This window comes from Zalophus californianus, chromosome 2 (assembly GCF_009762305.2).
Source record: "Zalophus californianus isolate mZalCal1 chromosome 2, mZalCal1.pri.v2, whole genome shotgun sequence".
Lineage (NCBI taxonomy): Eukaryota > Metazoa > Chordata > Mammalia > Carnivora > Otariidae > Zalophus > Zalophus californianus.
The window spans coordinates 194493801-194519393 of record NC_045596.1 but is presented as its reverse complement, the minus strand read 5'-3'; the positions used below and the strand labels follow the sequence as shown (position 1 = coordinate 194519393).

The 25593-nt window shown below is 40.9% G+C and overlaps 1 pseudogene; it reads left to right on the top strand.

Moving 5' to 3' along the window:
- Positions 1 to 23715: 23715 nt before the first annotated feature.
- On the top strand, positions 23716 to 24352 carry LOC113925874 (annotated as a pseudogene).
- The last annotated feature ends 1241 nt before the right edge of the window (positions 24353 to 25593 follow it).

Sequence of the window (25593 nt, the reverse complement as noted above, 5' to 3'; positions counted from 1 at the left end):
ATGAGTGGGACCCAATGCTAAGTGCCACGAGGTTAAGAGTGCATGCACTAAACACGTGTAAACTCTGTAGGGCTCACCAAAAGATTGGTTTAGGGTGTCACCATATGCTGAGAACTCACCAAAAGAAGATCATTATCACCACATAAGTGCAGTTTGCACCGACCTTTCCAAATTTGGGACAACAATTGCATTAGGTTGTTTATTTCTTTTTCATTTATTTGCTTCCTGACACTGTGCTCACTGCTTGTGTTGAAATTTGCTACAGAGTTAGAATTGAGAAGGACTTAGCTGTGAAACAGATTGTGGGATATTGCAGTTTTAAAAAAAATTTATATTTTATTTATATTTTCTTTTCATTGTTTTTCATTTTTCCTCTGTTGTTTATTTATACTTCCACTTAACTGAAGTGTTTGGTTCTCATTCCGCCATATGCCACATATCTCAGCACCAAGAGGTGAACTGAGAAACAGGTGTTCTTAGCATTCCCCTCTCGGCCCCATGCAGCTTTTTGACCATTATCAATTTTTTTTTCAGATTAAGAACAAGCATATTAACAACTTCCCAGCACCCCCCCCCCGAAAAAATCTGCTCTTTGGCCAACATCCTATCTATTATATTGTTCCCTCATCTTATTATTTCCACACACTGTCTACGGGGGAAACCAAATCCTTTGGGTCAGCCAGGTTTGACTTAGTGCCAAGAGCGGACAGTGTGCTCAGTTATGATTGTAAGGATGTCACGGAGGGATTTTTTTGTTTTGTTTTTGTCTTGTTTTTACCATTGGATTCCTTAGGGTTCTAATGGGCAAAGGGGAATCCGGGATAAAAGGTAATAGAAGAAATTTATGTCAAGGGAAAGCACATTGCAGTACAGAGATGGAAATAAAGGGAACCACGAGGACTTGCATTTTGGTATAAAAAAAAAGACATATTGAATATCTTGATATCTTAAGTGCAGTGTACTTAACTGTCTTCAGGGCTTCTTTCCTCAGAATACATGGTTTGAATGGCTTGTGTTTCCAAGAGTTATCATGGATGAGATATAACAGCAGCCCCTAGTGGATGAGAGGTGGTGAGAGAGGAAAGCAGAGAGCTCTCCAGAGAGAGACAGTTGGAATCTAAATAAATTATGCTTTAAGACAGCTGTTGAGAAGTAGAGAAGGGATTCACACCCATCCCAGTTGCAAGCCATGTTATTTCCTTTATGTTTCTCTGCCTTGTCCTTTTCTAATTTTGCAGATAAGAAATGTATCTACAACCACCCTATCTTAGTATAGGAGAAAAAAAATAATAACCTTGGTAGAAAGCAACAAGAAACTGGAGATGTCCAAATAATAACAATCATAGAAAGGTCTGGCCTGGCAATAGAGGTCAGGAACTTAATTATGGGAAACTGCGGCACAGAAGGAGAAAAACCTGACTCAAAAGATGTCCTTTGGAAGATATATCGAGTCCCAAAGAATATAAAGCAAACCTCATTAATTTGACTTAGACTGTGACCTTGAGGTTAGAGGAATGTTGGGGCAGCGAACCAGACATGCCTTTAGTTATGATGGAAAGAATATTCTACCTGGTGTCTAGAGTTAGTGTTTCAGCTTCCAGCTCTTCTTGCCAATAGCTAAGTGATTCTGGTTGAGTGATCTTCTCTCTTTCAAGTTTCTCTGAGCTGCAGTTTCCTTAACTAAAGATAAAGGTAATATCTGTTGCCTACATGTGTCATGAAAATCAATTTTTCTCAGGGTGCCTGGATGGCTCAGTCAGTTAAGTGTCTGACTCTTGGTTTCGGCTCAGGTAATGGTCTCAGGGTTGTGAGATTGAGCCCTGTGTGGGCTCCATGCTCAGAGGGGAGTCTGCTTGGGATTCTCCCTCTCCCTCTCCCTCTGCCTCTTCCCCTACTCATGCATGCACTCTCTCTCTCTCTCTCAAACAAAAAATAAATCTTAAAGAAAAGAAAAGAAAAATTTTTTTCTCACTGAAAATATCAAATTGGTAAAATCTGACAAACTGAGCGCTCTGTTATACGATGCTGTTTTCGTCATCCCATATATAGTGGCTAAGTTGATCTCTAGTTTGAATATACCCCTACCCTGATTCATTCCATCCAAACTAAAGTATTTTTTTAGGGGCCTCTGAACTAGTTAGGACCTATCTTTCTAGCATACATGCCTACTGTTTGTCAACATAAGTACTCTGTTCCCGCTAAGTTGGGTATCTGCTCTCAGTTAAGCACACCTTAACTTTCATCTCTCATCCTTTTTCTCACGTGATTATTTTGTAACAGGTACAGATCTTTGTCTACAAACTCAGCTTTCAGGAATTTTAACTTGATTACACCCAGCTTTAAGTTTGTTAAGAAATTTTATTCAGGCAAAGAATTAGAAACTTAATCTCAGTCAAATTATCCTTCCTTTTCCTCCCTAAACAGGCAAAATTGTTCCTCCCCCCCATCCCCACGAAAAACTCATTTTGTTTCACCCAGCATTTCATCTACTTTCCAAGGGAATTCATCCAGTTTAGGTAATCATCCGTGCAAGCTAGAATTTTCTCACCTCTCGGTTGTCATCCAGTGAGAGATCTGCGTGAACTCTGCCATTTCACGGCACTGAAAACATCAGAGCTTTAGTCCCACTGGAGCACTGGGGATTCTAGGCAGCTCTCTCAAGGCTCAGCAGCCTAAACATTCCAAACCCTTTTTACCCTGGGGATTTTGTTGTTTTCCCAGGAATTCCAATGAATGTAAGCCCAAGATCTCCCTTTTCAGGTACCTTAAACTTAAAAAGGTTAATGGGAAGGACACTCCCTCCCCCCAAAAAATGTCACTGACTTTTTGATTCTCTCCTATATCCTTCATGAGCCCCAATTTAGAAAAGCTTAATCAGTGCTGAAGGTGGGCAGTCGGGCTGTGTTGAATTACTCTTACCTATTTTCTCACACCTCCATCGTCCTAGATACAAACTCTACATGTTCCTTGTAGGGGTATGGTTTTAAAACACCTTCTCTTTTTTACCTTATCCCTTCCCCAAGAAAATCCTGTAAAATGGCTGTGGGTGAAGTCAGAAGTGGGGCATTAGTATTGTGAGCTCTTCCATGTAACAAGCCCTGATGTGAGGATTTTCTCTTCTTAAACAAGTAGGTGGAAGGGAGTGGGATTCTAGAACTTTTGGTGGGGGAGAATAATAAGCAGTTCACCAATGAACTGGTCCATTGGATCCAGAGCCAGGATCATGTGCTTGAGCTATAGCATTAAGAGAACTGATCGAAAAAACTCAGAAGTTTGTGGTGTTGGCTACTTCTTTTGACTCTCACTAAAAAGACGGAAGAGAAAAAGAGGATTAATTTAAAACAGGCCAATTCAAAGGCACAGAGGGGAAAAAGTACATAGTTCTGCTAAAACAAGCATTCTCTGCTTGCAAACAATAATCTTTGTGCCAAAAATATTTGTAATTTGAAATCTGGCAGAGTTGTAAAGTCAAATACTTTACCCCAAGCGAGAGCAAGGGGCAGAGAGGTGGGATTCTTACAAAAAAAGAAAATACAAGGATGAAGGACAACCCTGATGTCCCAGAAGTCTCTGAGGTAATCTTTATTAAGCATTGTTTGACTGATAAAAGTGGAACTCAGTCTTATTTTGAAGATGTGCCTGGGATACAGCATGGAGGCAAGTGGTGCACTACCTGCCCTTCTCCACAAGAGGCTATTTTTCCATTTGTTCCAAGCCAAATGTCAGGACGAAGTTAAAGTCTATTGAACTCATGGCCAGGGAGAATTGGCTATACGCAGGCGTCTCTCACGACAGAGCATCAGTATGGAAGAGAGAAATTCACAGGTGCATGGAGTGGAACCAAACTCAATCTGTGCCTCTGAAAACTAGGTTGTGGAATTTATCAGAAGCAATTAAACCAAAGCTAACTACATTTTAAAATGAGTGGGATTACCAAAGAAACCTCAAACTTGGCTGAAACCAGAAGGCGATTCCTTCTTCCCCACCTAACCAATCTTCCAAAACAAGAAATCAAAACTGTTAAGGTGGTGCATTGCTTGGAAAGGGAATTATCCCCTGATGTGTTTATGTAGGACAATGGACAAGGAAAATTTTCCCATATAGCAGCCTCCTGAGCAGCGTTTGTTGCTGGTCAAAGGACTGACTCCATTTCTTTTTTTTTTTTTTTTTTAAAGATTTTATTTATTTATTCATGAAAGACAGAGAGAGAGAGAGAGAGAGAGAGAGGCAGAGGGAGAAGCAGGCTCCCAAGGAGCAGGGAGCCCGATGCGGGACTCGATCCCAGGACCCTGGGATCATGACCTGAGCCGAAGGCAGACGCTCCACCATCTGAGCCACCCAGGCGCCCAGGACTGACTCCATTTCAAAAAAAGGGGAATCTTAGCTGTTTCTGGACAGCAACGTGTATTTTGTGCTGTGGAATATTGACAATTATATGTTATTTGTTATTCTCTACTTTTTCAAATGAGAATTTTCATTGACTTTACCCTATTATTTGCCCGTGATTATGTATTTGGAAAATTGGGGATGGATAAAATATCTATTTGCAGTAGATTACTGGACCATATAGAGTTTCAACCGGTTCAATTAAGAGGATAGCGTGGCACTAGGAGATCTTGCATATGGACCTGAATGTAGCCGATAAAATTTCTCGTGTTACCCTTTGGGGGGGGTTGAGTGTTTTCCTATAGTTGTAGAGATTTTGGGAAAAATGTATATAAATTTGTGTGGGGCGGGTAGAATTGAAGAAACAGAAGACATTGTGAAGGTTATTGCTTGCACATCCTTTCCATTGCATATCCCTATGCGGTTTAGGGACAGAGTGAGACACAGGGTATGGTGTGCTCCTTGCTCGAGGCTGATTTCAACCCCCTTGCCACAGAGATAATTCAGGAAATTCATGATGAAGTCAGTCAGTGCATATTACTCTGGGCAAAGTGACGGGTTCAGAAGAATGTTCTTCATTCTTCTGGGCGAGCCAGTAAAAGCCATTGCTCTTTCTCCTTTTCGTTGATATGTTATACAAATGAGACCTCTGGCACTACTGCAGCCCTTTTGCCACCATGAGGAAAGACCAGCTTAGGATGAAACTGACACCATGGAAGGTGGAACACAGAGAAGGAAAGAGAACATGTCTTTCATTCTATTATTGTAGCTAATGGTAGCACCGAAGCCTTGCAGTCTTCCAGTTATGTAATACAGTCAATTCTGTTGTTTAACTAAATTGAGTTAGTTTTTGTGTTATTTGTTACAGGAAAATTTGCAATTGTTATAATTGCTTATATTGTTATAAAACTTACAACTTTATTTAGCTTCTTTTTTACCCAATTAAAGTATACATTGCCTGAGAGCAGAAGCTATGTCTTATATTTCTATTTCTAGCATAAAAAAATACCTAACACATAATAGTAGCTTATGAGAAATAGTAGCTTATTTGTTAACTGGATCAGCAAAGGGTCAAACATGACTAGATAAGTTTGACCACCAATATAGTCTATTATGAAAATGTTTTTAGGTGTTCTGAATTCTTCTAAAAATAATAAATTTGAAAACGATCCTTTATTTCAGTCATAGAGTGGTTTTTGCTTGGTGCTAAAACTGGTGGTTTTCACACTACATGGTTTCCTGGCCAGTTCTTTAAGATGATTTATTTCTTTCTAGAAACTGTCTTTAGAGAGCTTCCTCAAGTCTTGACTCACCACCTTGCTGACTGTCTAAGATGAAAAGAACTCAAAGTATTAATTTATTGACAATGAACACACTATGAAATCTATGCAATAAAAATCAGTCATTTAAGATAAAGATTGTTTTTAATTTGATATGTTTCTTTAAAAGTATCTGAGGATTCATACATTTTCCTTCTAGAATTGCAGAATATAAAAAATGCACTGTGTGGTCAAATTAACCATTGCAAAAACCCCAAATATTTAGGAAATTTTTTGTGTGTAAATATTGATCTGAAACTTGTTTTGCTTCCTCCAGTGAAGCAAGAGCTCATAGGGTCATGACCCAATGACAGACTATTTGATTTTCTCAGCTCAACCTCCTAACTGCTCACCAGAAATCCCTAAAGTAAAATTTATCATTATTTGCTTAGAGTTGTTTGAAAAGTAAATGGTAAATGAAATAGTTTCATCATATCTTGCAGTTTATATGTTTTTTTTGCCCTAAAATACAAATACTATAGCATAGATCCAGCCAAATATCTCATATAAAGTTTTAAAATAATGTATTCAATGAGGTAACCAAATCTTTTGTAAATAAACTCACACTGAATTAAAGTATAAGTGATTTTTTTTAAATTATGGAGTCTGAAGATCGCCAGTTTTCCTTAAATTCTTTCAAGGTTACTTTGTCTTTCCTATTTTTAGTCTCCAATTTCATGGGGAGTTAGCATCTGTTATAATTTAATGCTGGATCATTATAGAGGTTATTCATATCAGTTGTTTTCTGCTGTTTTTCATAAATCCCTTGTCAATTTTCAAGACAGCCAACTCCTCAATCTATAAACTTATTTTATCACCCCTGTATCTGAAGGGCACCAAAAGGATGAGCCTGGATGAGCCTGAATGAGCTCCAGCTTTTAGTTTTTCTGTTTCTTTTGTGTCTGTTTATTTTTAGTGTCTGAATATTAGTGACTTTCTACAAAAAGTTCATAAATGGCCACAGTTTGCTGACATCATAACAAAAAGGACTTTAAAACAAAATATGTTTACAAATTCCTCTCTGGAACTTAGGATCCAAGGATTTTAAACCATGAATAAGTAGGTTTGTTTATTAGAGGGTTTTTTCCTAAATTTAAGGGCTTTTTTCTATAGTCATATTCTACTGTAGAGGTATGATCGATAATTAAGTACTGATTTTTCCAAAGACATGATCTCTTTGAACATATTTTTTTTCTCTCCTTTTACCTTTGTCCTTGTCTTTCTACCCTGTCTTGTTTTCCACTTAGAGAAACAAATGAAAATCCACCCCAGAATTCTGTGGTAAAATAAAATGGCATAATATTACATAATGTACTTTGAAAAGTTGAAAACAGCTCACTTGAGAAAGGAATCGAGGAAGCCAGAGTGACACAGTGGGTGGAGGAGAGCTTGGAGTCCAGAGGACTAGATTATTGATCTTCCAGTAATGGCTGTGATACTAAACAAGTGTGTACGGTCCGTCCATTCTTTCTAATTTTACTAAATGCTGTAGTTAATATGTGCCATGCTCTGCACTAAGAGCTGTGACTACATGCAAGGTGGACTAGACAGGTGATGTCTGTGGTCACATGGGTTACATTCTTGTGGGAGAACCTTCAAACACATACCGGTGAATGTGGTCAGTGCTTTGTATAGGGAGACCAAGGACCTGTGGGAAACTTGTGGTAAGGGTGCTTGACCCATATGAGGGGTTAGGAAGAGACATCCTACTTGGAAATTGAATAATAAGGAGATATTTCAGTGGGTCAACTTAGGCAGAGAAAGAGTACTCCAAAAGCAAGAGGGCAGGAGACCTCAAATTGGGAACTGAGTAGGCTGAATATGGATGTTTCATAGATCAGGTGTTTAGCATGAGGTCAGCGGAGCAAGGGGGCAATATGGTAGGCATTGGATGGAGAAGGTAAGGGTGAGGAAACAGACAAGAAGGCTGTTATGAAGAAGGGCAAAGGAAACTGAGTAGGGAGACACAGAAGGACTCTTCGTCCGTGCCAAGGGGATAGTTAGGCGACAAAATGAAGATGATGGGCATTCATGATATTCTTGATATTATTCTTGATAATTTGGATATCCAAGAAAGCACATGACACTCTTCTGTGTCTCTAACTTTACCTATTTCTGTTTGATTTCACAAGCTAGGAAAGAATCCGAAACAACCATTAAAAAAACAGCAACAAAGAAAGTACAAGTACCTTGTGACTAATAACTCAACTTTGCCAGCTTTGTCCTGGAATTTTGGTACCAAATTTTCACTATCTGCAAAAGCGTTGAGATTTCTGAAAACCACCAGTAATTTAGTGGTTCTTGGAATTATAGAATGATAGAATTGAAAAGATCATAAACAAAAAGTTGAAATTGGGTATTTTTAGGTGCCTATTCTTTCACAATATTAAGGCAGTCATAGATCAATGTGTTAACAGATTTTGGTAATTATAAAGACGGGAAAGAAAGGAAAAAAATACCCTCTTGTGCTGTCATTTTGGAGTAATCTTCTGGAATGTCTTTGATAAAAATACATTTGTGTTTACTTTTTTTAAGATTTTGTTTATTTATTTGAGAGAGAGAATGAGATAGAGCATGAGGGGGGGAGGGTCCGTGGGAGAAGCAGACTCCCTGCTGAGCAGGGAGCCCGATGCGGGACTCGATCCCAGGACTCCAGGATCATGACCTGAGCCGAAGGCAGTTGCTTAACCAGCTGAGCCACCGAGGCATCTACATTTGTGTTTATATGCAAACTTCTCTGAGTTTATTACTCTTAATATCATACTTAGATTTCCATGGTATTACAAATTCTTTATAATATCTTAATGACTGTATAATCTACCATAAAGCATATAAATGAAAATTAACCATTTCCCTAAAGATCTGTCCATTTAAGTTATGATAAACAATTTCGGTTAATACTATTTAACTGGTTGGTATAATAAGTAATTTATATTAAGCATTGTGCTAAGTGCTTTGTATACAATGATTGATAAGAAACAAAAATTTTATCAAGCACTTTGTTGTCTTCTTGTCATAAAACTTCTCTGTTACTAGGATGATTCTTTTTATTTTTTTAAGATTTTACTTATTTATTTGACAGAGAGAGAGTGCGCACACAAGCAGGGGGAGTGGGAGAGGGAGAAGCAGGCTCCCTGGAGTGAGGAGCCTGATGCAGGACTCAATCCCAGGGCCCTGGGATCATGACCTGAGCTGAAGGCAGACGCTTAACTGACTGAGCCACCCAGGCGCCCCAGGATGATTCTTAAGACAGATTTCCAAATGTGAAAGAAAAAAATATGACGCTAATAAAAGCTCTTGATTTCTTCAAAGGGTTCTACCAATTCACAATCCTTTTAGATTCTTTTAGTTATGACATAAAACTAACTGAAACTAGGATATGTTTAAAAAAAAACAATGTGGTAGTGGGGAGATGGGGACATTGATAGAGGCTCAAATGACTGAATAATGATCAGACGGTGTTGGCTTTGGTTGTTGAGAGACCGTGTGGTTCAAACAGGGGCATCTGGGCTCAGTATCATTCTGTTGCACAGCTAGGATCCTTTCTGTTACGGCTTCGCTCAGGCAGGCTTTGTTCTCTTGGGAATACAGGTACTCCAGGTTTTATCCTCCTCATTTCACGTGTAGCAACAAGAGAGCTAATTTCCCATTTCAGTAGTTTTAGCAAATACCCCACAACTGACTTTCCTTGGAGTGGCTTGGTCCTTATTAATCGTGGAACAGATCACTGTGCCATGTGATGATACATGATGATCAGCAAGGCCTGGATATCATGCCTCACTCAAAAGACATGACGGAGCATCTGAAAAAAGCTGTTTCATGACGGAAATAAGGCTGCTCTCATCCGAAGAAGAGGGGATGGGTACTGGGGGTGCACACGTGATATCCACTGAAATTGGCACTATCATGTGTTAAGCAGATGAGAAAATGGAAACAGGAAGAGGTGAAGTAACTCAATGTCAACCTGCTAATTAGGCACAGAGCTGAGAATCAGGCCCAAATCCTTGTACTCATACTTCAAAGCTATTCGAATTCAACCATATTTCTTCTTTTCATGACCAACACATAACCAAGTACCTATCGCACACGAGGTTATGCTCTTTAAAGCAGCTTAAACTTTAGTTGGAAGACACAATTAACTACACGCTAAGTGACAACAATACATAAATAGAAGGAAACGAGTCAGTGGGCCCAGAGAAGTGTAGGAAACCCCCCACAACTGAGGTGGCAGAATGGGTCAAACTAAAAATTATACTGTCTTTGCTGTAATGAGCAAAGTCTTTTGAGGGGAGAGGGCTCTGTTATGCCTCCAAAATACCCTTTCTCTGAGAAGGTCTCAGTGTCCTGACACCATGCTGAGTGTGTGGCTCAAGCAGACGTGTGCACCATGTCACTTGGAACTCCATGCTCACGCTATGCTCTAGACTTAATGTTTTTTGTCCCCCCAAAATGCGTATGTTGAGGCCTAATCCCCAGTGTGATGCTATTTGGAGGTGGGGCTTTTGTGAGGTAATTAGTCATGAGAGTGGAGCAAATAACAAGTGTTCGAGATTTCAAGGTATATTACAAAGTAGAAGTACTCAAAATTATTGCCTGTGTTCTAGGATTTTTATGATCTCAGGCCTCATATTTAGGTCTTTAATCTATTTTGAGTGTATTTTTGTGCATGATGTTACAAAGTGGTCCACTTTCATTCTTTTGCATGTAGCTGTCCAATTTTCCAAACAGCAAAAACAAGATTTCTGCTTTCATTCTCCTATAAACTCCAGGAGATTTACAGAATAAATAATTTTGTTTAGGGTGTGGGCTTTTTTTTTTAGCGTAATTAACACGTGATATTGCATTGGTTTCGGGTATACAACATAGTTATTCTACAAGTTTAAACATGCTGTGCTCACCGCAGGTGTAGCTACTATCTTGTTACATCGCTATTACAGTATCATTGACTATATTCCTTACATCTTGCCTTTTATTCCCATGACTTATTCATTTCATAACTAGAGACCTGTGTCTCCCACTCCCCTTCATCCATTTTACCCATCGCCCCACTCCCCTCCCCTCTGGCACCATCAGTTTGTTCTCTGTGTTCATAGGACTGATTCTGATTTTGTTTGTTTATTCATGTTTTCTTTTGTTTAGATTCCATATATGTGTGAAATCATATGGCATTTGTCTTTCTCAGTCCAACTTATTTCACTTAACGTAATACCCTCCAGGTCCATCCATACTGTCACAAATGGCATAATCTCATCCTTTTTTAAAGAGTTGTAGTAGTGTGTGTGTGTGTGTGTGTGTGTGTGTGTGTGTGTGTGTGTGTATCACTTTTCCTTAACCATTCATCTATTGATGGACATATTTAGGTTGCTTTCATATCCTGGCTATTGTAAATAACGCTGCAGTAGGTGTAGGGTGCACATACTCTTTCAAGTTAGTGTTTTCCCTTTGGGCGAATACCCATTAATGGAATTATTGGATCATACAGTATTTCTGTTTTTAAATTTTTGAGGAAACTTCTTACTGTTTTCCACAGTGGCTGTACCAATTTATATCCCACCAACAGTGTATGTGGGTTTTTTTTTCCACATCCTTGCCAACACTTGTTATTTCCTGTCTTTTTGATTTTGCCATTCTGACAGGTGTGATGTGATATCTCATTGTAGTTTTGATTTGTATTTCCCTGATGATGAATGATGTTGAGCATCTTCTCATGTGTCTGTAGGCCATCTGTATGTCTTCTTTGGAAAAAATGTCTATTTGAGTCCTCTGCCCACTTTTAATCAGATTTTTTTTTTTTTTGGTGTTGGGTTGTATAAGTTCTTTATGTATTTTGGATATTAGCCCTTTATCAAATATATCATTTGCAAAGATTTTCTTCCATTAAGTATGTTGTCTTTTTGTTTCATTGATGGTTTCCTTTGCAGTGCAGAAGCTTTTTATTTTGGTATAATCTCAATAATTTAATTTTGCTTTTATTTCCCTTGCCTTAGGAGACATAGCTAGAAAAATGTTGCTACAATCAATGTCAGAATAATTATTACCTGTGTTCTAGGATTTTTATGATCTCAGGCCTCATATTTAGGTCTTTAATCTATTTTGAGTGTATTTTTGTGCATGATGTTACAAAGTGGTCCAGTTTCATTCTTTTGCATGTAGCTGTCCAATTTTCCAAACACCATTTATTGAAGAGATTATCTTTTCCTCATTGTATATCATTTTCATAGATTAATAAACCATATAAGCATGGATTTATTTGTCATAGATTAACTAACCATATAAGCATAAATTTATTTCTGGGCTCTCTATTCTATTCCACTGATCTATGTGTCAGTTTTTATGCCAGTATCATACTGTTTTGAGTATTTCCACTTTGTAATATACCTTGAAATCTCGAATTCTGATACCTCCAGCTTTGTTTTTTGTTTTTGAGATTGCTTTGGTTACTTGGGGTCTTTTGTGATTCCATACAAATCTTAATATTATTTGTTCTAGTTTTGTAAAACATGCTGTTGGTATTTTGATAAGGATTGCATTGAATCTGTAGATTACTTTGGGTAATATGGACATTTTAACAATATTTGTACTTCCAATCCGTAAATATGGGATGGGATATCTTTTCATTTATTTTTGTCACCTTTTGTCAGTTTCTTTCATCAGTGTTTTAGAGTTTTGAGAGTGAATTCATTTATTACTTCTAGTAGTTTTGGCTGGAGTTTTTAGGGTTTTCTGTATATGATATCATGTCATCTGTGAATAGTGACAGTTTAACTACTTCTTTACCAATGTGGATGTACCTAACTTCTTTTCCTTTTCTGATTGCTATAGCTAGGACTTCTAGTACTATGTTGAATAAAAGTGGTGGGAGGGGACATCTTTGTCTTGTCCCTGATCTTAGAGGAAAAGTCCTCAGTTTTTCTCCATTGATTATGATGTTAGCTGTGGGTTTTTCATATGTGGTTTTTATTACGTTGAAGTATGTTCCCTCTAAACCCATTTTGTTTTTTTTTTGTTTGTTTGTTTTTTTAAGATTTTATTTATTTATTTGACAGAGAGAGAGACAGCGGGAGAGGGAACACAAGCAGGGGGAGTGGGAGAGGGAGAGGCAGGCTTCCCACCGAGCAGGGAGCCCGATGCGGGGCTCGATCCCAGGACCCTGGGATCACGACCTGAGCCGAAGGCAGACGCTCAACGACTGAGCCACCCAGGCGCCTCTAAACCCATTTTGTTGGGAGTTTTTATCATGGATTGATGTTGAATTTTGTCAAATGCATTTTCTGCATTTATTGAGATGATATGTGGTTTCTGTCCTTCATTTTATTGATGTGGTATATCACATTGATAGATTTGCAAATCAACCATCCTCAAATCACCAGAATAAATCTCACTTGATTATGGTACATGATCCTTTTAATATATTGTTGGATGCAGTTTGCTAATATTTTGTGGAGGATTTTTGTTACAGGGATATTGGCCTGTAGGTTTCCTTTTTTTGTGATGTCTTCGTCTGATTTTGGTATTAGGGTAATGCTGGACTTGTAGAATATATTTGGAAGCTTTCCTTCCCCTTTTAGTTTTTGGAATAATTTGGAGAGAATAAGTGCTAACTCTTCTTTAAATGTTTGATGGAATTTAACTGTGAAGGCTTCTGGTCCTGGACTTTTATTTTTTGGTAGTTTTTTGATTACTGATTCAATTTCATTACTAGTAACCTGTCTGTTCAGATTTTTCTATTGCTTTCTTATTTGTTTGGAAGATTGTATGCTTCTAGGAAGTTATCCGTTTCTTCTAGGTTGTCCAATTTGTGGGCATATAATTTTTCATAGGATTCTCTTATAGACCTTTGTATTTCTGTGGTGTTATTTGTTACTTCTCTCTCATTTCTGATTTTATTTATTTAGGTCTTTATCTTTTTTAAAAAAATTTATTTAAATTCAATTTAGTTAACATATACTGTAGTATTATTTTCAGAGACAGAATTTAGTAATTTATCAGTTGCATATAACACCAGTGCTCATTACATCAAGTGACCTTAATGTATCTTTTTTTATAGATGAGTCTGGCTAAGGGTTTATTAATTTTATTTATCTTTCAAAGAACCAGCTCTTGGTTTCATTGATTTTTTTTGCCTCTATGTTATTTATTTCTGCTCTGATCTCTATCATTTCCTTCCTTTTACTCATCTAGGTTTTGTCTTTTTTCTAATTCCTATCGGTATAAGGTTAGATTATTTATTTGAGTTTTTTCTTCTTTCTTGAGGTAAGCGTGTATCACTGTGTATTTCCCTCTTAGATCTCTTTTTGTTGTTATGCAGAGATTTTGGACCATTGTGTTTTCATTTTTATTTGCTTGCATCTGTTTTTTTATTTCTTCTTTGGTTGGTTTGTTGAACCATTAGTTATTTAGTATCAAGCAATTTAGCCTCCATGTGTTTGTGTGTTTTTCAGTTTTTTCCCTTTGATTTATTTTTAGTTTTATATCATTGTGGTCAGAAAAGATGCATGGTATGATTTCAATCTCATTATTTATTGAGGCTTGTTTTGTGGCCTAATGTGTTTTCTTTTGTTTGTGGATGGACTGATTCTTATACTTCTATTATGTCCATCTGGTCTAATGTGTCATTCAAAGGTACTGTTTCCTTATTGATTTTCTGCCTGGATGATCTATCCATTGATGTAAGTGGGGTGTTAAAGTTCCCTACTATTATTGTATTATTGTCAGTTTCTCTCTTTATTTTCATTAATATTTGCTTTATGTATTTAGGTGCTCCAGTGTTAGATGTGTCGATATTTACAATTGTTTTAAACTTTTGCTGCAATGATCTCTTTATTCTTATATAAACTCCTTTTGTCTCTCATTATAGTCTTTGTGTTACAGTATATTTTGTCTGATATGTGCATATTAGCATGGTGACTACTTTTCCATCCCCTCACTTTCACTGTGTATGTGTCCTAAGGTCTGAGTCCTCTTGGCAGCACACAGATGGGTCTTGTTTATTTATCCATTCTGCCACCCTGTGTCTGCTGATGGGAGCATTTAGGCCATTTACATTTAAAGTGATTATTGGTAGGTATGTACTTATTGCCATTTTGTTTTTTGTTTTCTGGTTGTTTTTGTAGTTCTTTTCTGTTCCTTTCTTCTCTTGCTTTCTTTGTGATTGATGAGTTTCTGTAGTATTATGTTTGGCTTTTTTTCCTCTTTGTTTTCTGTGGATCTTTTATAGGTTTTGGGTTTGTGGTTACCATAACATTCTTCCATAACATCCTAAGTATATAGTTGATGGTCATTTAAGTTCTGTATTAAGTTGGTGGTCATTTAAATTCAAACACATTTTTAAAGGCATTTCCTTCTTTTCTTTCTTTCTTTCTCTCTCTCTCCTCCCTCTTATGTGTTTTATGTATATCCTGTCATATTTTACATCTTTTTGTTCATAATTTTTTATGTCTAAATATGGCCATTTCTTTTCCCCTTAAAGAAGTTCCTTTAACATTCCTTGTAAGGTTGTTTTAGTGGTGATAAACTCCTTTGAGTTTTGTTTGTCTGGGACACTCTTTTTTTTTTTTATGTTATGTTAATCACCATACATTACATCATTAGTTCTTGATGTAGTGTTCCATGATTCATTGTTTGCGTATAACACCCAGTGCTCCATGCAGAACGTGCCCTCCTTAATACCCGTCACCAGGCCAACCCATCCCCCCATCCCCCTCCCCTCTAGAACTCTCAGTTTGTTTCTCAGAGTCCATCATCTCTCATGGTTCGTCTCCCCCTCTGATTTCCCCCCCTTCATTCTTCCCCTCCTGCTATCTTCTTTTTTTTTTTTAACATATAATGTATTATTTGTTTCAGAGGTATAGGTCTGTGATTCAACAGTCTTACACAATTCACAGAGCTCACCATAGCACATACCCTCCCCAATGTCTATCACCCAGTCACCCCAACCCTCCCACCCCACACCACTCCAGCAACCCTCAGTTTGTTTCCTGAGATTAAGAATTCCTCCTATCAGTGAGGTCATATGATACATGTCTTTCTCTGATTGACTTATTTTGCTCAACATAATACCCTCCAGTTCCATCCACATCATTGCAAATGGCAAGATCTCATTCCTTTTGATGGCTGCATAATATTCCATTGTATATATATACCACATCTTCTTTATCCATTCATCTGTCGATGGACATCTTGGCTCTTTCCATAGTTTGGCTATTGTGGACATTGACAGAATGGGAGAAGATATTTGCAAATGACATATCAGATAAAGGGCTAGTATCCAAAATCTATAAAGAACTTGTCAAACTCAACACCCAAAGAACAAATGATCCAATCAAGAAACGGGCAGAAGACATGAACAGACATTTTTCCAAAGAAGACATCCAAATGGCCAACAGATACATGAAAAAGTCCTCAACATCGCTGGGCATCAGGGAAATCCAAATCGAAACCTCAATGAGATACCACCTCACACCAGTCAGAATGGCTAAAATTAACAAGTCAGGAAATGACAGATGTTGGAGGGATGCCTGAAAGGGGAACCCTCCCACACTGTTGGTGGGAATGCAAGCTGGTGCAGCCACTCTGGAAAAGAGTATGGAGGTTCCTCAAAAAGTTAAAGATAGAGCTACCCTATGACCCAGCAATTGCACTACTGGGTATTTACCCCAAAGATACAAATGTAGGGATCCGAAGGGGTAGCACCCTGATGTTTATGTCTGGGACACTCTTTATTGCTCTTTCAAATCTGAATGATAATCTTGCCAGGTAGAATATTTTTGGTTGTAAGTTTTTCCCTTTCAGCACTTTGAATATATCATTCACTGCCTTCTGGCTTGCAAAGTTTCTGCTGAAAATTATAGATTTTCCCTTATAGCTAACTTTTTCCTTCTCTCCCACTGTTTTTTAAAATTCTCTCTTTTTAAAAAAAAATAAAAATAAAATAACATAAAATTCTCTCTTTTTCTTTAAATTTGACATTGTAATTATTATGTGTCTTGGCATGGACCTCCTTGGGTCATCTTGTTTGGAACTCTCTGTGTTTCTTGGACCTGGATGTCTATTTCCTTCTCTAGGTTAGAGAAGTTTTCAGGTATATCTATTTAAATAAATTTTTTTGCTCCTTTCTCTCTCTTTTCCTCTCATGGGACCCCTATAATGCAAATGTTTGTTCATTTGATATTGTTCAGGAGATCTCTCAGCCTATCCTCTTTAATTTTTTTTTTCTCTTTTTGCTGTTAAACTTGGGTGTTTTCCATTTTCCCACCTTCCAGATAACTGATACATTCTTCTGCATCCACTAGTCAGTCTACTCTTGATTCCCTGTGGTGTGATTTTTATTTCAGTTATTATATTCTTCAACTCTGATTGGATCTGTTTTATATTTTTTATTCTTTATTGAAGGTCTCACAGAGTTCTTCTATTCTTCTCTCCATACCAGTGAGCATTTTTATGATCATTACTTTAAATTCTTTATCTGGCGTATTTCTTATCTCCATTTCATTCAGTTCTTTTACTGAGGTTTTGTCTTGTTCTTTCTTTTGGAGCATTTTCCTCTGTCTCCACATTTTGTTTGACTTTCTGTGTCTGCTTCTATGGATTAGGCAGAACAGCTGCTTCTTCTAAACTTGAAGGACTGGTCTTGTGTATGGTCATCCCCTGTGTATACTGTGTGTGGTAGATGACTTTTGCTGGTTGGCATGTGTTGGGGGTCCTAGGGCTCTCCACTCAGTGGGTATCCTGTCAGGACAGCTGAAGTTGAAGTGGATGCAGACCAGGGTATCCTATGGTTCTATGTGTTGATGGTATCCTGGCAGGAAAGCTGAAGCTGATATGGGTGTAAGCTAGGGTGCTCCAGGATGTTTTGTGCAGGAGTGCCCTGGAAGGAAAGCTGGAGCTGAGGTGGTGTGAAGCCAGGAGTTCCCTAGGCTTTCTGTGTGTCCTGGCAGAATAGTTGAAACTAAAATGCTAAAATGTGTAAAGCTGGGGTAGGTGGGGGAGCACCAGGACTCACAGACAGTGGGCAAATTGGCAAGATAGTTGAAGCTGAAGTGGATGTAAACCGGGGGATTCCAGGACTCTCTGCACAGAAGGTTCTCTGAGGGGGTGACTGGAGGCAAGGTGGGGTACAGACTGGGAGGTCCTGGGGTGTTCTATGCCCGTGGTGCCCTAGAAGGACAGCTGAAGCTGAACTGGGTCCAAGCCAGGATGTACCAAGGTGCTCAGTGAATGGGGTGCCCCAGCCAGGCTAATGGTTCTGAGGCTGGTATGGGCAGCTATGTTCCAGAGCACTTTGCCTAGGAAGTTACCTGGTGGTGTAGCTGAAACATGCAAGCACGGGCTGGGGGGTTCCAAGGCACACCCTGGCAGGGTGGCTGGGTCTGAAGCAAACTTCAGCTGGGAGCTTCTGGAGCGTTCTGCACCAGGGTGCCCTGGCAAGCCATCTGAAGCCAAAGTGGTGTGGGCCTGGAGTGTTCTCACCAGTGTGGTTTGCACCAGTGCGACCTTGGCACAAAGGCTGGAGTGGTAGTGAGTGCTAACCAGGGGTGTTCTGCTATGCCCTGCTTTGTGACCATCTTGGTGGGATGGTTGGGGCTGGTGTGGGCCAGTGGCCCGGGGCTCACCCATGCAGCAGGGTGGCTAGGGCACCTGGACGGTACACTGGTCTGTGCTTTCAAAGTGGGGGGATTGGGGCGTAGACCACGGAGGGGAGTGTAGACTCTGCCTGTAAGCCCTTCCCACCCAGAGAGTGTTCTGGCAGCTCCCACAGCCATTTGGTGGAGTTCTAGCGCTGAGTCTCATATATGTGAGCTGCTCTTTTAACCTGTGGCTTTTTAAAGAAAAGAGAAAGGGGGGCGGGGGAGGAGGAAAGAAGAAAAAAACAAAAAGGAAAATAAAGAAACAAAAAAACCCACCTTCGCTCTTCGCAGGGCTCGCCGAGGCGGCAGGGCAGTTATGGTGACCAGACCAGACTCTGCTCCGCTGTCCGTGCTCATAAAGTGGCAAGGCCAGGGAGACTTAAACCTGCCATGATCCGGCGGGAGTCACCCCGGCTCCTCTGGTGTTCCCCAGGGTGCTGGCGTTGTCTCTTTTATAAGCTAGTTGCTCTTTTAAACCATGGGTTTTCTTGTGTGCCCAAGGCAGAGGGATCTGCGCCTCAGTACTGTCCCTCCTCACTGCCCTTGGCAGCGTGCGGGTGGGTTTCCCTTTGTAACCATGTCTCTGTCTCCTTTCTGTTCTCTTGCCATTCTCTCTGCCCTTTGTTGTTCAGGAGCTGTTCACTCGGCCCTTAGTTTTCCTCAGGAGGAATTGTTCTATTAATACGTATAATTTGGTGTGTTCCCTGGAGGAGGTGAGTTTCTTAGGCTGCCATTTTGGACCAGAACCCTAAATTATAGGCTTTTTAAAAAGAAGAAATAAGTTTCAGATAGATTGTTCATGTCCTAAAAGAAGGAATCTCTTTTTCAAGGTTTGTAAAGTTTTGCTTAAGTTCCTAAAAGAAGGTACAGTCCATTGCTCATAAATAATAATGCACAGTTGTGTTTTGAAGGAATTTTGCATAAGTATTTTACCCAAACAGGTGTTCCAACAACATAAATCTCTGTAATCACTTAGGCACTCATCTTCTTTTATATCAAACAACCACGTACAACCACAGCAGTATTGCTGTTTCCCAGCGAAAATCCCAGAACAGTGATGAATTGCAATCAGAGGCAGATCATTAGTTTCCGCCCCCCCCCCCTTTCTCTTTTCTTTAAAAAACCACAGGTTAAAAGAGCAACTCACATATATAAAAGAGCCAGCACTAGAACTCCACCAAATGGCTTTGGGAGCTGCCAGAACACTCTCTGGGTGAAAAGGGCTTACAGACACAATCTACACTCCCTTCCACCTTCTACACTCCAACCCCCCCACCTTGAAATTAGTTGGAAGTGCTGTATCTGTACGTGGGGTACATGCAGTTTAGGAAAAATCACATCCAGTGTGCCCATACTCTTTCCACCAAACTTTAAGAGTTAGATTGATTTAAGTAAGTATCAAGGACAGCATTGAACAGAAAATGCCAGGAAGAAAGCCAGGAGGATGTAAGTGACGGGGGAGGAAGTGTCGGTAAGTCTTCACTTTGGTGGAGAAAGTAGAGGGGCTCGTGAGGCTACTGCATGATGGATAAATCGAGTCACCTCTTCTCCCAGCGCCCGCCTACCACTACTCCCCCCGACTTACCCCAGTGGGAGTGAAAAGGACAATGGAAAATGTCTATTTGTTTACCTGTTCACAAAGTAAATATTTATTGCTAGTCCCAGCACTAGGCAAGTGAGATTGCAGTTGTGAAAAATGCTTCCCTGGTTTTGCAGATCTTTCTGGTGGAGGAAGATGCAGATGCTCACACAGGGAATAATGACGTGGTGATGTGAGTGCAGAAGGGGAAGGTATAACCCAGGAAGCAGAGAAGTTTTCCTGCAGGAAGTCACATCTCTTCAGGGACAATTCATGGGAGAAACGTGGAGAGGGATGAAGAATGGCCCAAGCAGAAGGAAGCATGTGCCCAAAGGTCAGAGGCCAGAGAAATCTAGACAGGCGGTGAGTCTGAATGTTTACCCACGATGGCCAGAGCTAAAGAGCAAAGTGAGCAGTCCTAAGAAATGGGGCTGTCGGGAAAATCCAGAACCAAGTAATAAAGGGTAGTGAGGCGTGTTGTCTGCTATACTAACAAGATTGACTTTATAGGAGGGAATAAGGGAGGGCCGTGACATAATCAGTACATATTTTAGAAAGTTAGCTCGCATAGGAGTACACAGAAGGCATTGAAATGAGAAAAACTCCAAGCAGAGAGGCTGGAAACCGGGTAAGAGCTTATAGATAGTAATCCAGGCGGAAGTCTATGGAGGGAGAGCAGAGTGGATGGAGCTGGGTCCGAGACTGTGGAAGCACTTTCTGCACCTGAAATGCAGGCCCTCTGAGCAGTCAGCCTCCAGGTGATTCATGTTTCTTTCGGTATCCCAAACAGGAAAAGATGCCACTAGGTCTTAGCAGAGTCACATTTTCTTTCTCCCTTCTTCCTCCCTGGAAGAGCCATGATTTGTTCAGGGAGGCCCAGTTCAGGAGGCCCAAAAAGCTGCTTCTGGTAGGTTTCCTTGAAGTCAGTGCGGGTGTGATGGAGGTACATTCCAGCCGAGTCTACTGGGGGGAGGGAAAGTGAGAAAAAGGAGCCGATCCTACTGCCCGCTGCTTGCCTCCTTCGCTCCGGCCCCTCCCTGGTGTCTGTAGAGCACATTCGGGGCCTCGAGATGGAGCAGTCACCTTATGTCCGTGGAAGCAAAAACCAAATCCCTCACAATAATGATAGTGCGGAAAGAAGAAAAGGGAAACCAAGTCACTGATAACTTCATGGACCTGCCTCACGAGCCTGGTCTCCCTCCAGGGCTCCTTTTGTGTGAAAAAAGTCAACTTTGTCTGATGAAACCCCTGCAGTTGCCTCCCTCCCCGTTCCGCTGAAAGCTGTCGTAAGGAAACCAGAGGCTTCCCTTGCCAGTTGACAGAGCCCTCTGGTATTCCTTTTTATTTTCCTTTTTTATGGAAGTAGTAAAGTGAGCACTCTTTAAAGGGACAAATAAGCTACCACCTCAATTTTCCAAGCTGGTTTTTCTAGGCAGTCCCTTGTGAGATAAACATTCAGGGTGATACCCTCAAGGTCATCCATGAAGCTGGGATAATATATCTCCAAACAGTTTATAGACATATCTGGTTCCCTTTCAGAGCTTGGGCCATTTACAATTTCAAAGCCACGAAGGGAGAATTACACAGAATTTGATTTATTCAGGTTAATAGACTAGTTTCTACAGAATAATAGGGAAGAAAAAGGGAAGATAAGACATGACTCGTCAATTAAACTTGACCTGTTGTTCAATCACCTAGACAGGCTGTCTATGTCAGAGACCTTGTCTTATCTTTGTTGTATTGTAGACCTTGCAGGAAGCCTCTGGCCCCTCATCTACCTAATCCCAGCATAAAACGGTGGCCCATTCCCTCATTCATTTATTTATGCTTTCAATAAACATTTAGTAAGTGCCTGTACTGATTGCCAGCATTGTACTGGCTGTTAGAAATCAAAGAGAAACAAAACTCCCATCCCTAATTTCAAGAAAGGGACAGCAGGGCAGGTGGGGGGACATTTAATAAGCAATCTGTGATGGAGGCCTCTACACTATGTAGTGGGGCAGGGAGTGGGGACTGGGAGTTCTAATTGGAGATTAGTCAAGTGTCCACAGAGGATGTAGCCCCAAGGGAGCCTTGCGTCTCCACTGGTCTTCGCCGGGGAAACAGGGAAGAGAAAGCCGGGTGACTACAGGCATGCAGCAGGAAATGGCACATGAGGTTGCAAGCAGTTACCAAAAGGGAAATCTCAGGAGGGGAGGCTACTTGGACAGGCATGAGGAACTGTAGACACCCTGGAAACAGTGAGATGATCAAATCCAAATCTGGGCTTCAGAAAGAGCATTTTAGAAATGTTGACATGGATAGAGTCATGAGGTCTCTCGCTGGACAAAGAGAGATTTCTTTTGCCATCCAAGTTTGAGATAATGAGACCTTAAACTTCCTAGGGTAGACGTTATGTGCCTGAAGATGAGAGGGCAAAGTTTTTAAGATATGAAGAGTATAAAGGAAGAAAATGCAGCTACAGATAGAAAGCAGGAAAGAAGAAAAAGGCTGTTCTAAGGAAAATCCCCAAGTTTCCCCCATGAATGACGAAAGAGGCTAATTGTGATTACACTTTCTGAAATAGGAAATGGAAAGGAATGGGTTTGGGGAAGAAAGGTGTTCAGTCTGGTTTTAGATTGAGCACCGAGGTGGTCTAGTGGAAGGATAGGTTTTGGAGGACGACAGAGTTGAGGAGTTGAATACCAACCCCAGCTCTGCCGTTGGCCTTGCCTCTCCTCTCTGAGCCATGATCCCATCTGTAGAATGGGCATCGTAATGCCTTCCTTGCAGAGCCACTTTGTCCAACACTACATGTAGGATGCCTAGCAGTGTCTCACACCCTTGTGACTGTTAACACCACCAGCTTGACAGTGAAGTCCCAGTGTGCCATCCAAGGGACATTCCTCAGTGGTTGTTGAAGCTGTACATGAGTACATACATGTTTGTGTGTAGTCGGTACCGAATGAGCATTTGCGAAATTTAAGTGAATCTAACAACAAGAGTGATGCGGTGAAGGGCCGGGAAGGACGGCTGTTTTTCCGCAGGGGTGAGAGGAAAGAAAACGGCTACGTGTAAACTGCTTTGTGCTGGGCCACTTTAGGTGCATTAGCTCATTTCAATCTCATTTAAACCTAGTGAAGTATGTGCTTCTGTCTCCGATTTAACTAATACGGAAATTGAAACCGAGGGATATTAAGCAGCGCTCCCCAGGCCGGAAGGTCAGTAGATCCTTCTTAGGAATAGAGCCCATACTGGCAGCTGCGCCAAGCCCATGTGATGCACTATTGCCTTGTTTGCCCACCCTCGCCTCTCTGCCCCGCGGGCCACTAGACACCACTAGGCGCTCTGGGACAGTGACACAAAACAACCACTTGCCCTGTGCAGGGCACGTGTCTAGTCAGGAGGCCGAGCTCCCAGAAGGGTAGGCCCCCTGTCACTCTTGCGAGGGCAACCATAATTTCTAGAAGGCCGACGAAGGTCATATTGTTTTCCGGGAAAATAAATCAAGACTTTAAAACACCTGGTGTCTTCTTCATACCATATAATAAACACCCTGCAGGTACTGCGTGTGTCTGTCCTGCTGAGGGACGTCCATCTCAGGTCCTTCTGTTCTCGCCCTGCAGCAGGAACAGTGGGTGATGTACGCTGCCCACTTCTCCCTGCGCCACATTTATCAAAGGAGCTCTGGTTTTTCTCACACCTTGCGTAATTACTGCATTTTTACATTTTTACCTGTATGACCTCACAGACTGGTAAATGGCAGCAACCGTTAACCTTCCTTTAAAAAAGACAGACCAGACACCGAGCTGCTCTGCAAGTTGCCATGGCGCGTGGAAGCCAGAGCCGCACCTCCCGCATGGCCCCTCTGGCCAGCCGGGCACCTCACATGAGAGTGGCGCCTAGACCAGCGCCGGCAGCTCAGCCTCCGGCAGCGGCTCCACCAGCTGCTGTCGGCTCACCTGCTGCTGCGCCCCGGTAGCCAGGGCTCATGGCCCAGATGGCGTGGCTGTGGGCTCTGCTGTCGGGCACCGGATGGGTCATGCCATCACCAGGGGCTTCGGTGGAGGAGGCAATGCTGAGCCTTCAAGGCCTGACATCACATACCAGGAGCCTCAGGGAATCCAGCCAGCATACCAGCAGCAGCAGCAGTCTGGCCCCATGCCACTAGGAGATGAAACAGTTTCTGGAGTGTGCCCAGAACCAGGATGACCTGAAGCTTTGTGAAGGTTTCAGCGTGGTGCTGAAACAGTGCAGATTTGCAAATGGATTAGCCTAATCAAGAAGTTCAAACTGAAGATATGGAAAATCATCTCTCATAACCAAGTTAATTTAGCATAAAAATATAATTGATGGTGAATATATAAAGTGTAAAACCACCAGTTAAGCTTCTCCTTCATCATTAAATACAGCTTTCTTCAGAATTGGAATGAAAAAGGTTGTTCTTACTGTATAGAAGTTCATTGAGATGGTTTGAATTTGAGGTTGGGCAGATATTTGTGTGCCTCCTTAAATCACCTTTTGTGATGTTCTCATTTGTGAATTAATTAGAATAAAGTGATTCCCCCCCCCCCAAAAAAAAGACATACCAGGCAGTCACTGTCTGAGGACATGCAAATATTCCATCATCTGACCTCACTGTGAGGGTCTCTGTAAAAGGGCAATTTGCAGTGACTTGAGTGCACATGATTCACGTGGGAAATTTGTACCAAAGGAGCCCGTTCCCAATGACTGTGATCCGGTTAGTCTTGGGCGAAGACCATGGATTTGCCTTTTTAACGTATATCCACACATTCCGAGGCAGGTCTCCCACAGGCCATGTGTTGATGAAACACTGATCTGCAATCCTCTCGCATCTCCGTTAAGTTTTATAGAAAGCTGACTTTTTGGGAACTTTAGTTTTTAATTTTTCTCTCTGTGTAACCCTAACCAATGTAGTCAGCCTCCTTAGCCTCTGTCTCTTCATCTGTAAACGCTAAGCGTTGCCCACACAAAATCTGGCTCTTCCTTACTTCTCAGGGTTTATGAGCAAAAACGTGTAGCACTTGTGCGTTGCATTCAGTTTATCATGCATTTCTCAAATGCCGTATTATTTTCAGTCACAACCAGAAATAAGCAAACTGTCAAACAGGTCCTCTTTTCCCAGGGCACACATAGGAAAGTGGGTCTTACAGTCTTAGGAAGATCTGGTAACAGCAAGACCTCACTTAAACCTGGATATTCTGACTTCAAATCCAATTCTCAGTTTGCTGCATGCTCTGTCACCAGAAGCTTTTCTCAAAATTCTTACCCCATATGTTTTTAACTAAGAAGCAAAGGCATGCGGAGTTCTCCCAGTGCCCCCGGAAGCTTTGGTCAAACTCAAGGGAACACACTGGAATGTTTTCTCTCTTCTGCATAGTAAACCACCTAACTTCTACAGAATGTTCTGGAGACATTGTCAGGTTTATTGTTTGGACATCTGGGGACCCACACTTAGGCCAAAGTAGAACTATTGCTCTAATTCCAATCAATCTCTGACCAAGACACAGCTTGAATGTGGATTCCCATGACAGGATAAATATAAAGATTTCCTTGGCTGGAAGCACACTTATTTTTAATTTGATTTAGATTCCCAGAGATTACATTTGACTAAAACATTGCCATGATTCTCTTTCCCTGCCTTGTAAATCACAAAAATGTAAAGAGTACCTCTCTATGATTT